Raw genomic sequence first — 12,145 nt, 5'->3', positions numbered from 1 at the left:
ACTTTCTTATTATTAGTAATTAGCAGCAAAGTTAAAAAAGTATTAGTTAACTGGCAATCAATAGCGTCTTCTTTCTAACTAATTGTAGAAATAACGTTTTATATTTTAGATATAAACAAAGAACATAAACAAAGTCTATACTCTATGACCCTTATTAAAACAACACAATTAATTGTAATTTTCCGTGTAATTTGCGATTCCCGCCATACGTTGTAACAAGCGTGTAAGGGTGTTTTTGCAGCTAATATATTTAATTGTAGGGGTTGTTTGGATAAACTGAGATTTATAAGAGGGGGTTGATTTCGTTCGGTTCTTAATTGAATTGTTTTTGAAGTTTTTGTTGGAATTTTCTTGATATTCCTGTATTTAAGTAGATATGTATTTGTTAATGTGTAGATATTCTACTAAGTACCTACTAGTTCTGTGAAAAACATGTTTCATTTCCTAAACGTATTGGATTTGCAAGAACGTGGTAAAATTATATATTTATTTTTTATAAAAATAAGTTTTGTACCCTTTAAATATCGAAAGATATCGTAAAAAGTGTAACTACATACCTAGTATTTAAATTATTTTAAATTAGGTAAAAACTAAAAAGTGCAACGTTTGCCACTAATTTTAGCGTCACCTAATTAACCCCGAAGCAATAACAGATAGTTTTTCACGGGGTGACTGATTTATTGCCACAAAAAATAACCCCGCGATGAGACATACAAATGTTTGACACTTTATTTCGATTTTTGTGGATACGACCTTTTCATTAATAAAATATACATATTATATTGGAATACATACAGAGATCTTGTCATAATTAACCGACGTTAAAAAAAAAACATTGCATTTTTTTTGCAAAATTGATGCTCCGCTCCTATTAGTCTAAGCGTGATGAGATAGCCTAGTATAGTATTATATTATCTGTATTATAAGTCTTTAGCCTTCGATAAATGCACTATATAAAAAATTCTTTATTTTAACGACTAGTTATTGTAAAATAACTGAATCTTTATATTATTAGAATAGATCTGTAATCTTTGTTAGGACAAAGATTCGCGCATGACAATTGACAAGTTCAACTTAATTTCTTGAGTTTGATAATTCAAAGAAGTCAAAAGAATAAAGCCAAAGAATATCTACTTAGTTTATAAAGCTCACTTTCAAAGCAACGAGACGTCACGACGGAATAAAACGTGTGCAAATTTTAAGTCATTTTAACATTTTTTGGTCTTTTTTCTACGTCTTAATGGAAAATCGGGCGTAGCAATCACTTTAAAATATTTAGGCTTATCCAACACATTCCAACATTATTAGATTTTATGCAACTATCGTAATGAGGTGTCAGGTGACCAAAAAAGCTTCCACTTTTTAAAATAAATTGCTGAAATTCTTATTAGATGTTAGAGTTCGTGTCGGCCATTTTTTATTGACAATTTGTCATTTTTATGTCAAAATTTGGGTAATTTTGAAATATTTGGAAGTTTTACACTAATAAGTCTAACGATCGGATGTTGTTATTTTGTGAAAAAAACAAAAACGGTGGCTAGGATATAAACATCTGTTTTTAGTGAAATAAAGTGCACCTCTACAATATCTAAATTTATAACAACACAATATATTGATTATACACTACACTAATACCTAGGTGACCTAGGTATACCTAGGACCTAGGCTATAGGTCCCGGTTTCCCTCGAATTGATTCATATTTAAATGAAAAAGAAAATGAGCTTGTCGGTAAATAATTATTCGAATATTTTCAATATAAACGCAATGAAAGAAAATATTAAATCATTTTTCTTGTTAATATTCGTTAAGATTACCTACCTAAGACGTAATGTTGAGATTATTTCATTATTACTTTCATAATTTTGTCAAGCCATTCTGTTGTCGATGTGTCATGCAAAGCGTTGGAAGGTGTTTTCTGTCGCAGGCAAATTGCAATATTTCGCATTTTTTAATATGCCGAAAATTCGTAATCAGAAATTTTTGGTTTGGATAAGGGTTAAGGGTTAGATTAGGTTCGTGTTTTTCAAAACTACACAGAAATAGGAGCCCCACGAAGTGGGGCTCCGTCGGCTCGCGACCATCTTTTTGTAGAATTTTGGAAAAAGACGAATTTTCGGCATATTACAAAATGCCGACCGTTTGTAAACGGCAAGATTATACAATTTGCCTGCGACATATCTATAAAGTTAAAAGTGTTCTACATATTTTTAGGTCATACTAGCTTCTTGAATTCAGAAACGATTACTATACTTTAGAAATACAGAAACAATACAATAACTAATTGTTCTTAGTCATTGTTATTCTTATTTATATTTTTAGCTATTATTAAAATGACATTTTGACAGTTGCATTTCACGCTATGTCGAATGCAAGTGAAGCATGTAGCCCGTGTTATATTATTGTTTGAACATAAATAGGTTTCTAGCTAAAACTAAATATACCTACCTGTTGTTATGTTAAGTTATTCTTTGAGAAAAAACAGCTGTTAAATAAAGTAATATGATTTTTTTTATTATTATCCTAGACAATAAAAAGCAAACTGTAAATGATTTGTTTTTGATTTTTCCTTTTTTTCGGTTTAATTTCCATAACTGTTGTATCGATTTGAAGTGGGTCTTCACTAGTTGAATTTGGAAAAATAATAAGCCTAATTAAAAAGAGCATGTGCAGTGCCGTCAGAAGTGAAACTTCTTTACTCCATGACGTGACGGTATTGCCATGACGCATCACGCAACCTCACCACGCCTAAAAAGTCACTTCAATAAAACAGTTTCTAATTTAACTATTGACACATTTACAAGTTTAATACGGTTTACTAATTTGTCTTTAGACGGACGGACGTTGAACATTAGTTTAAAAATAATAATAGATAGGTAATGATTGTGTGAATCCTTATAAGTCATACTAACAAGTGAAAAAGTATGTAAGTCCAGCTGATAGCAAATATCAAACTAACGGGTTCCCAGAGTCATATTATTTCTCATATTGTAGGTGTGATATCAGTTAGCAAGCTTATCTTGATATTTGACACTAACTATTCTTTCATACCAAAGACAAGTGACAATACTAGGTTTTACCCGCGAATTTGTCTGCAGATTTTAATCCATTGGTATTTTCTCTCATTGTCCTAATTATTTGTATTTTTTGATGTTTCTATCGAGTGATGTTAAAAATTTATTTTGATAAAGTTAAACTTTAATAATAGGTATCCTCTTTTGGGATTTGGGGCATGATATTACTAGTACTTATATTATCTCAATATATATAAATCTCGTGTCACAATGTTTGTCCTCAATGGACTCCTAAACCACTTAACCGATTATAATAAAATTCGCACACCATTTGCAGTTCGATCCAACTTAGGAGATAGGATAGTTTAAACATGTAGGTACCACGGGCGAAGCCAGGGCGGACCGCTAGTAGTTATTATATTTCAGGACACTTTCAGGACAATATTCACACACGGCACGATATCTGTGTTATTAGGTACCCTACGTACCTAGTGGATAATAAGCAAAGTTAAATACAATTTCAGTTAGATTTAGATAAACATTGTCAAAGTTTATTTTTTTTAACTGTAAAATGCAATAAGGTACATTTGCCTTTTGCAGTTTAAATGTTGTTATATCAAAATACGTTCTCGGTTCTCACCAATATAAATTATAATAATTCTCCAATGTAAGACCTAATTCAGAATATTACCACAGATAACTAAATAGTTACAACATAAAACCTGTAACCAGTGAGTAATTATTATTATTTGTCTATTGTATTATCCGCTTTGTTTGTTTTTATAACCCACATGGTTGCTCAACTTTTTGCCAACAAAATCGCGATAATATACTTACCTATTCTTGACTTTTTCCGTGTTACTAAACAAATTCCACGCTGGATTAAGCCGCGCTAATCTGTAGTTGTGGACAATTTTTTCAAAAATCCGATAGCGCAAATGTGTAATTTTATCAATGGTTACAACAACTCAACTGAAAATGAATTCTATACCAAATACATAAGGCCTAAATTTCAATGTGGTCAACTGAAGTTTGACATTCAACAAAGCCCGCGCTGCACAGCGTTTGACGTTTATTCGAATAATGTTTTTTTTAATAGACCGGGGCAAAGGCGTGACACTGTTAATCCGCAGTTACGAGTATTTGAACAAAGGACACAATAGACTAGGGAGCGAAGTGAACAGCCCTATTGTTGTTTGACACTAGGTATACGCAATGGTTGAATTTTGTGCACACTTGGCGATGTGCGTGGAGATCGGTTGCAACTTTAAAATCCACAAGGTACAATTTCATAAGTGTAATTGTGAAATATCAAATGTAATAAATATAACAAATTTGTTTAAAAGAGATGAGATTTGGCAGTAATAATTTTATTGTAAATTTATTTTAGTCTCAAGACTAAATGCATAGTAGGTAGGTATAAAGTATCTACTGCGCACGCCGCGCTCTGCATAACTTCTTTTAAAGAAAGCTTAAAATTAGGAATGGTTTCGATAAAAACCCTTGTTTTTAATAACTTTTTTTTATCTTATTAAATGGTTTGTAATCCTAAATCTTCAAATAAATTTAAAGTATCTGTGAAAAGAAATGAACAAACAAGTTACAACCCTCGTTTCTCATCCCACAAATGGATAGAATTTGTCGCCCAATATGTTACAAGATTGCACATTTAATCCCTGCTGGGACTTCAATAATGGCGTCATACTTGACATTAATTGAGATGTCTATTTGTTAACATATCACGCGTGTAATAATATTATATTTTAATTGACAAGTTTTATGTCTAATTTCATAGACTGATAATAATTAATGTGCTCAAAAGCTTTATGGAACATCATTTACCTACTGTACCTATTGGAAATTAAATTTAAAAGGTTTCTCTATTAATTTATATTTACACCATGGCATGTAACGTCCATGTAAATTGTAGTATTAGTACCTACCTACCTACTACAGTATTGTACATCATACTGTAAATTATTATATTATTATCTGTGGCACCGGCACTGGATAATATATTTTTTTTATAATTTAGTAATAAAATATCGCTAATTTTGTGTGGACTAATGGATAATACTTTCTACAAAAACAAAATATCCATCCCAAAATCATTACCGCCAAAACAAATGGCTTTAAAAAAAGTTAAGCCAATCACAGATAAACAAATACATTCGTTCGTGGGATAATATTTATCAGATCTGTGTTGAAAGGTGGCACTTTTTTTTTTAATCCAGTGTTGCTACTTTACGTATGAATACTTCATTTGTAGTGAATTGGGATGAAAAAATGTCTATGCTTTACAGCTTTAGGTATCTATATCTTTTAGATACGCCGTCGCTTCTGTGTCTGTTGGGCTTTTAGAGCACAAAAAATAATTGGTACTGAACATATTTTTATGAAAAATATTCCTTATATTTTTTAAGGTTGTTGTTGAAATTATTTCATATACCTATTATATCCCTACTCATGCCTATACGGCATAACTATTTAATAATTAATTACCTACGCAAAATAAATCTTGGTTCACCGGTATTATGAAAAAGGGTTGAAAATTGAAATCGATGTGTTTATTATACTCTTTTATGTAAAAAACTACTGAACTAATTTGTCTAGATTTTTTGTAGATAGGTATTATTTGGATAAATTTTCATACTCAGCTGTAACTAGAATATTCATCTATTTACATCTTTGCTATCTATTATCAATTATCATATCATTTTGCTTTAAGTTCCAATCATGTCCCTATAGCAAAACAAACATCCAAATTAAACCAAATTAACAAGTAGCAATTTGAATTATCTAATCCCGTAAACGGTATCAAAGTACTAACTCACTCGATTTAACAAGCGTAACTCGACACCGAATACACCCCTAGAGAACCGACCAATCAGGAACAAGCTCACTCACCCTCTAGGGAATTTCGACCAATCAGAACGCAGATTTCCTCAGGTGCGGTGTGGGTCGGATTGCAGTAAGTTTTTTACGAATTTTTATCTTTTAATTCGTCTCAAAGAGGATGTGTACTGGGACAAGGGACTTTTTAAGCTAAAAAATCTTTAGCTAAAGTTTCATAGAAAATGGGAAGAATGATAAAAATAATTATCTAAGAGTAAAAAAATTGTCAGAAAACACGAATGGTTATAGAATAAACAGACATAGGTATTTACAAATCACATCAAGCTAAGTAAAACGAATTACTAATTCCTGTATATTACGAATTTCAATGTAGCAAAGTCAAAGGTTATAATTATTTAATGAATCATAATATGAATTATTTGGAGCGGATGTTTCTTTTATGACATAAGCAGAAGAAACTACAGTTTGTCAAATTTTATTTTGCACATAAACCAAATTCTAAACCTGCAAATATAGGTACATTCAAAATAATCTTTATGGGTAGTTACATTTATAAAATTTCTAGAGATGTGTCATGAAAATTATGTCTACTACCTAAATGAAAATAAATAATACCTAAGTATTCAGGAAATTTTAAAATTCTCTATAGAACTCAAGATAATATTATCTTCTAATTTTAAATGTGCTGAAATAAAACAGCCATGAGCCAATACATGAAAACTTAGCATGAAAAACACCAACCTGTTCTGACATCGTGAAAAAAAAAATCAAAAGAATTTTATTGATTTAAAAATGCAAACATAAAATATTGCCAGTATCAAAAACCAACCGTTCATTAGCTGGGTCCACACCGGCCGATCCACCGCGATCCGATCGCGCGCGGCAGGTGCGCGATCCAAAGATGCGGGCGGTGTGGACGTGCCGCGCGCGATCCATGCACGCGTTTTGCCGCGCGCGATCCCTACCTCGTGCGATCCGTTAGCGGGCGGTTTTTGTACCCGCTTCAAAGGTGCCTCAGTTGCGTGATGCGCGCGGTGTGGACGGTTGTGTTGGATCGCGCGATCCACCTCACCATGGACATCTCAGAAAGTCGAATATCTCAAATTGAATAGCATTCATTCTTGCAAATTTGTGTTCCACTTCATCTGAAACTAACTCTGTGTACAGCTGAGTCCCAGATTCCAATCGATTTTTGTAAAGTTGTTTCAACCAAAACCGTCGATTTCTTTTTTTTATTTTTTGCGCAAACATTTCAGTATAATAAAAGTTACTGCTGCAACGGCAAGACGCCGCCGTTGTACGTGTGACTCCATATCGTACAAGAGTTAGACTTGCTGAATCACGGATCGCCTTAGGATCACTTGGAGCGCATATTTTGGATCGCAAGTTTTTAAAGTGGATCGGCCTAACATGATCCACGATCCATGCTCCGCGATCCTGGATCGCGGATCGCGGGATCACTGGATCGGCCGGTGTGGACCCAGCTATTGAACTCCGAATAGATCGATTACGTTGTTTACACAGCGGCTTGCCATATAAAAATATTGTTTACATATTTAATAAGAAAACAATATTTGCCGCGCTTTTGTCTCTATGGGCGGTCCAATTGTTATAATTTTTGATGGGCGCCATACAGGCGGTATTGTTGTTTATTGCTATGTAAGTATGTTTTTGTATAAAATCGCCCTTGTGTTGAACTCCATAGTGTTATAAACCTGCTAAGTGTTAATATAAACAAATATTATAGTAGTTACAATCTCCATTACATGATTATAATATAAGTGCTGAAAAAAGTAAACATAATAATTAAAAGAGATTGGAAATCTTAGCGTGAATATTTATTTATTTCGATCTTGTACGGTGTACCTAGTGTAAAAAAGTTTTATATGTATAGGTAGGATCTACTTACTTTGGAAACAGTTGCATACATAACTCAACTAACAAGACTTTCGAGTAAAAAAAGTGCAAACTATAAATCGATTCTTTTTACAACTTAGGTATAAACATTGAATTTTCATCTTATTTTCTTATGCGAGTGTGCTAACTTACCTACAATACAAAATTTTAGAATCCTTTTGTAGGAGAATATCTTTTTTTTATTAGACCCTAAGATTAGACCGATTATTACCTACACCTTTTTTTATAGTGGGGAAATCTTCCAAAGATACCCACGGCTCCCGGGGAAGGAACCGATTATTATAGGTACCTACTCGATTCAATAAATAATAACAACCAACACAACCACACATAAATTCATGTTTTCTATTAGGGGAGACCGGGTACAAAAGTAACGGTGGGTCGAAAGTAACAAATGCTCTCTAGATTTATCCAATGGGCGTACACCGCTAAGCCTCTGTCAGGCGATAGCCGAGAGCGTCCCCCTTAATTGTATTCATTCGCCGCGTGCGCCACGCGCTGTTAGGCTGTGTGACAGGACGCAACGTGTTTTCACGAATCAAAAGTAAGATTTTCGACATTTTTTTATTAACCGTTTACGTAGTCTTAAAAGGATGATAGAAATCTGAATGTTTGCATATCCATTCTTGATTAGAGTAATTGTACATTGCTCATAATCATTTTTATGTAGCACGTTCCGTTTTTAAGTTTTGTTGCACGTCTTGGCAAAAATATAGACGGGTACAAAAGTAACATAGCCCTATGGGTACAAAAGTAACATGTTATTTTTGTCCCATTATGATTATGTATATTTTTATGTACATCTTTACTTCAACAGAATGCCGCGACAACGCATTAGAACTACTGATCGAGGAATTACCAACACGGCTGAAGAGCATTTTGAAAGATGGTGCAACAATTAGAGGCCTTGCAAAAATATAATATGTATTTGCCATGTAACATTATATAGATTTATAAAAAAATTATAAGCCGTAATACTGCAGCTACCTTGCGTCGATCGAGATTTACTAATAACAAGTAAAGTAATCTACGCGACTATTTAATCGAGTGCTCTGCAGTTTATTTTCAGTTATCTCCATCAACGAGCATAATGTGAATAATTTTTTTGATAACCTTGCTGAGGTATCTTTCAGATACCAATTTGAGCCAAAAGATACTTGGAATATGGACGAGACAGGGGTGACCACAAACCAAATTTATAGATTAAAAAGGGATTAAACAAGTAGGTGCCATAACTTTAGCAGAGCCTGGAAAATTAGTAACTGTTGCTGTTGCCATTAATGCTCTAGGAGAACACATTCCGCTTTTTTCGTATTGCCGAGGGTCCTGTTGGTTGTGCTGGAGCTGGGAATGCTAGTGGATGGATGCAGGATGCAGAATTTTTAATTATAAAATAATGATTCCCTTAATTAATCTCACGACTTGAACTTCGAATATTTTTTATCGATTGTTTTGTATTATATTTGCAAGTATTATATTTAAAATACAAAAGTTGATATGTGTTATTAATACAAAGTCTTTAAACAAATAATTTGTTGATTTACCATCATAATATTGTATTAATTACCAACCCCTTTGTCTTGTTACTTTCGACCCACGACGTGTTACTTTCGACCTGCTTACGGGGTCGAAAGTAACAACTGACGATTTTTTTTTAAACTTACTTTATGAATATAAAACGCTACATAATATAATAAATTGAGGTGCTAGTATAAAGAATATAAACTAAATATATATATGGTTATATTAATTTAATGATAACAGTAACACCCAGTCAGAAATCAAGGTACAAGTACAAAGTGTTACTTTTGTACCCGGTCTCCCCTACCTATTATTTATAATTTACAATGCTATTTGATATGTGTGTTGTGTGTGTTGGAATAAATGGTTTCTTTCTTTCTTTCTTTCTAACAATGAAAATATATAATGTTAATTTAAAATATAGTCATTTTATATAATAACTCATTAAAACAAAAAAATTAAGTATACATAATATATTAATTAATAATACCTATTTCATGAATTTGTATGTCTTTGCATTACAAGTTCAATTACGACTTGACCTTATAATTTAAAAAGACGTAAATAAATAAAATACGTTTACAAAGCAATGATTTATTTTGTTTCATACGTAGATATAAAAACTTTCTCATGGTTCACATATCAAAGAGTTACGCAAAATATTACCACCTTGCGATATGCAGGCGTGTTGGATTACAAAATAATCGAAATATGTTTTTATATTGCAAATCTGTACATTATTGATAACTAAAATGAACTTTAATATTTAAATAACTTTTACTATACCTACGTAAAAGTAAGAGCTTAATTTTTTTAATTTTAATATTATTAATTTTAATAAGAGGCAATACTGTAGATATTTAATTCCGGTGAAGTTAAATTTTAATATGTACATATGTAACGTCAGAGTTCGGAAATTGTATTTTATCAATAAATCCGAATACAACGAAATTTATTTACATTGTACATGCAGTACCTACATAAATAATAAAATATTAAAATAGAAATAAATTATCGAGGCAGAGTTGTAAATAAAATAGCAAATGGCTGATTGGTTGGTAGAGCTACAGTCAATCATTATGAAACAGACACTACAGAAAATAAATACGTTATCGATGCCAAAACGCATACGAAACCACGCCAAAATTATAGTTTCATAATATAAATGGAAGATAAGCGTATTTTTACAAGTAGGTTAAACCGTCCGTCCATTCACACGACGATTGCTTTCTGTGTATTCCGCATTTCGATAAAATGTTCATTCATAAACATTTTGTAAGCGTTTTATATTCTCACGAATACAGTTTGTGATTTTATTTATATGTTTATAACATATAGTAGAGTGTCGTAAGGCATAAGAATGGTCAAACCTCGGAACCCAGGGCCAGTCAATGAATCTGTATATCAAGTATGAGACTGCATTATTAAAACCTCAAATAAAAAAGTTAAAAAAAAAAATTGACCGATCTCGATAAACAACAATTTTTAACAACAATTTACTGAAAAATGAGAGGCGGAAGGGGGAAAAAGTGTTTATAGTGAAAAATTTAATTTTATTTGTAATAAATTATATGTGCAGAGTAACTTCAATGTTAATTTATTAGATTATCGTAAAAAATAAGTTACAAAAAAAATTTATCATTAACTATACACATTGTTACATCATTGTACATTATTGTCGTCGTCGTCGATCTCGTTGATAAAGATTGTAGGTGAAGGATTAGTGCTAGTGATTTTTCTCCCTCTGAGTCTGTTTTAGCGTTGTTTTTAAACGCATGTAACAATCCGCGTGATATTTAGCACCCTGAACTACTAAATCTAACACGCCTACAATTATTTTATGAATATTGCGACAATATTCACTTTTGTCTTCACATATCAAACTTACAATACTTTTCTTGAAATCAGTATACTAGTGACGTAGCTGATTTGTTGTCTTGACGACTTGGACTTCCTTCTTTCCTTCATTTCATCCGCTTCTTTTTCACAAAAGAAGCACCTAGTTTTCCAATCAAAATCAATTGAAGTAGCTGTTCGAAGCTTTTTTTTAGGTGGAGAGCATGCAGATCGATGTGGTGTTCTTTTTTTTAAATAAGAATTAATGCATCCTTTATTAATATATTTTTGTCTGCATACCGAATGCACGTAGACAAAGTCGCGAGTATTTATATACTGAGAAAGTCCATCCCCTCTTTCCGCAGATGCAGCTTTTAATGATGATATGCCTCTAGTGACTTTTATAATATCTCCTAGTTCAGAGCTTAATTCAGGACTAGATGTCTTCATCATGAGGATGGTTCACCCATTGCGACACGTGGCTGCAACAACAAATATTAGTAATATTAATAACTAACTTTTACTTAATGATTTATATTATTAAATTCTACTATTATATTCTAACTTTTAACATCGATTTATTACAAAATATTCATAACTGTTTTCAAAAGCATGTAATATAAATGAAAAACAAATACCTACTTACAATTTATGCCACTATTTTCAAAGTTTTTAAAACTCAGTAATGTTCAGTAATTAACTTTTATCACACTCACTGCACAATAATATAAACATTAATTTTTAATAAACAAAAATCTGAAATAAATATTTTTCGGAACGAAAACAACAGCTACGTATTATGTCTAGCAAGTTGCCCGCCATGAACAATACCGAACAGCTGCGGTTATCCCCTCTTTTGGAGGTTGGAGAATAGTCTCCAACCCGACCTTCATCGGTATATCTGCAGTCCCTAAAGATCCAAGATCAAGTTTTCAAGTTTGTAATAGTTGTTCATTTTAAAATATGACTTTTGACTAATATAAATCAATGAAAACTCCAAAAA

Source organism: Colias eurytheme, chromosome 27 (genome assembly GCF_061535395.1).
Source record: "Colias eurytheme isolate Ceu_HAF_F1 chromosome 27, ilColEury1 Martin Lab GWU primary, whole genome shotgun sequence".
Classification (NCBI taxonomy): domain Eukaryota; kingdom Metazoa; phylum Arthropoda; class Insecta; order Lepidoptera; family Pieridae; genus Colias; species Colias eurytheme.
The sequence above is the reverse complement of the archived record's forward strand: the minus strand, read 5'-3'. Positions refer to the sequence as shown.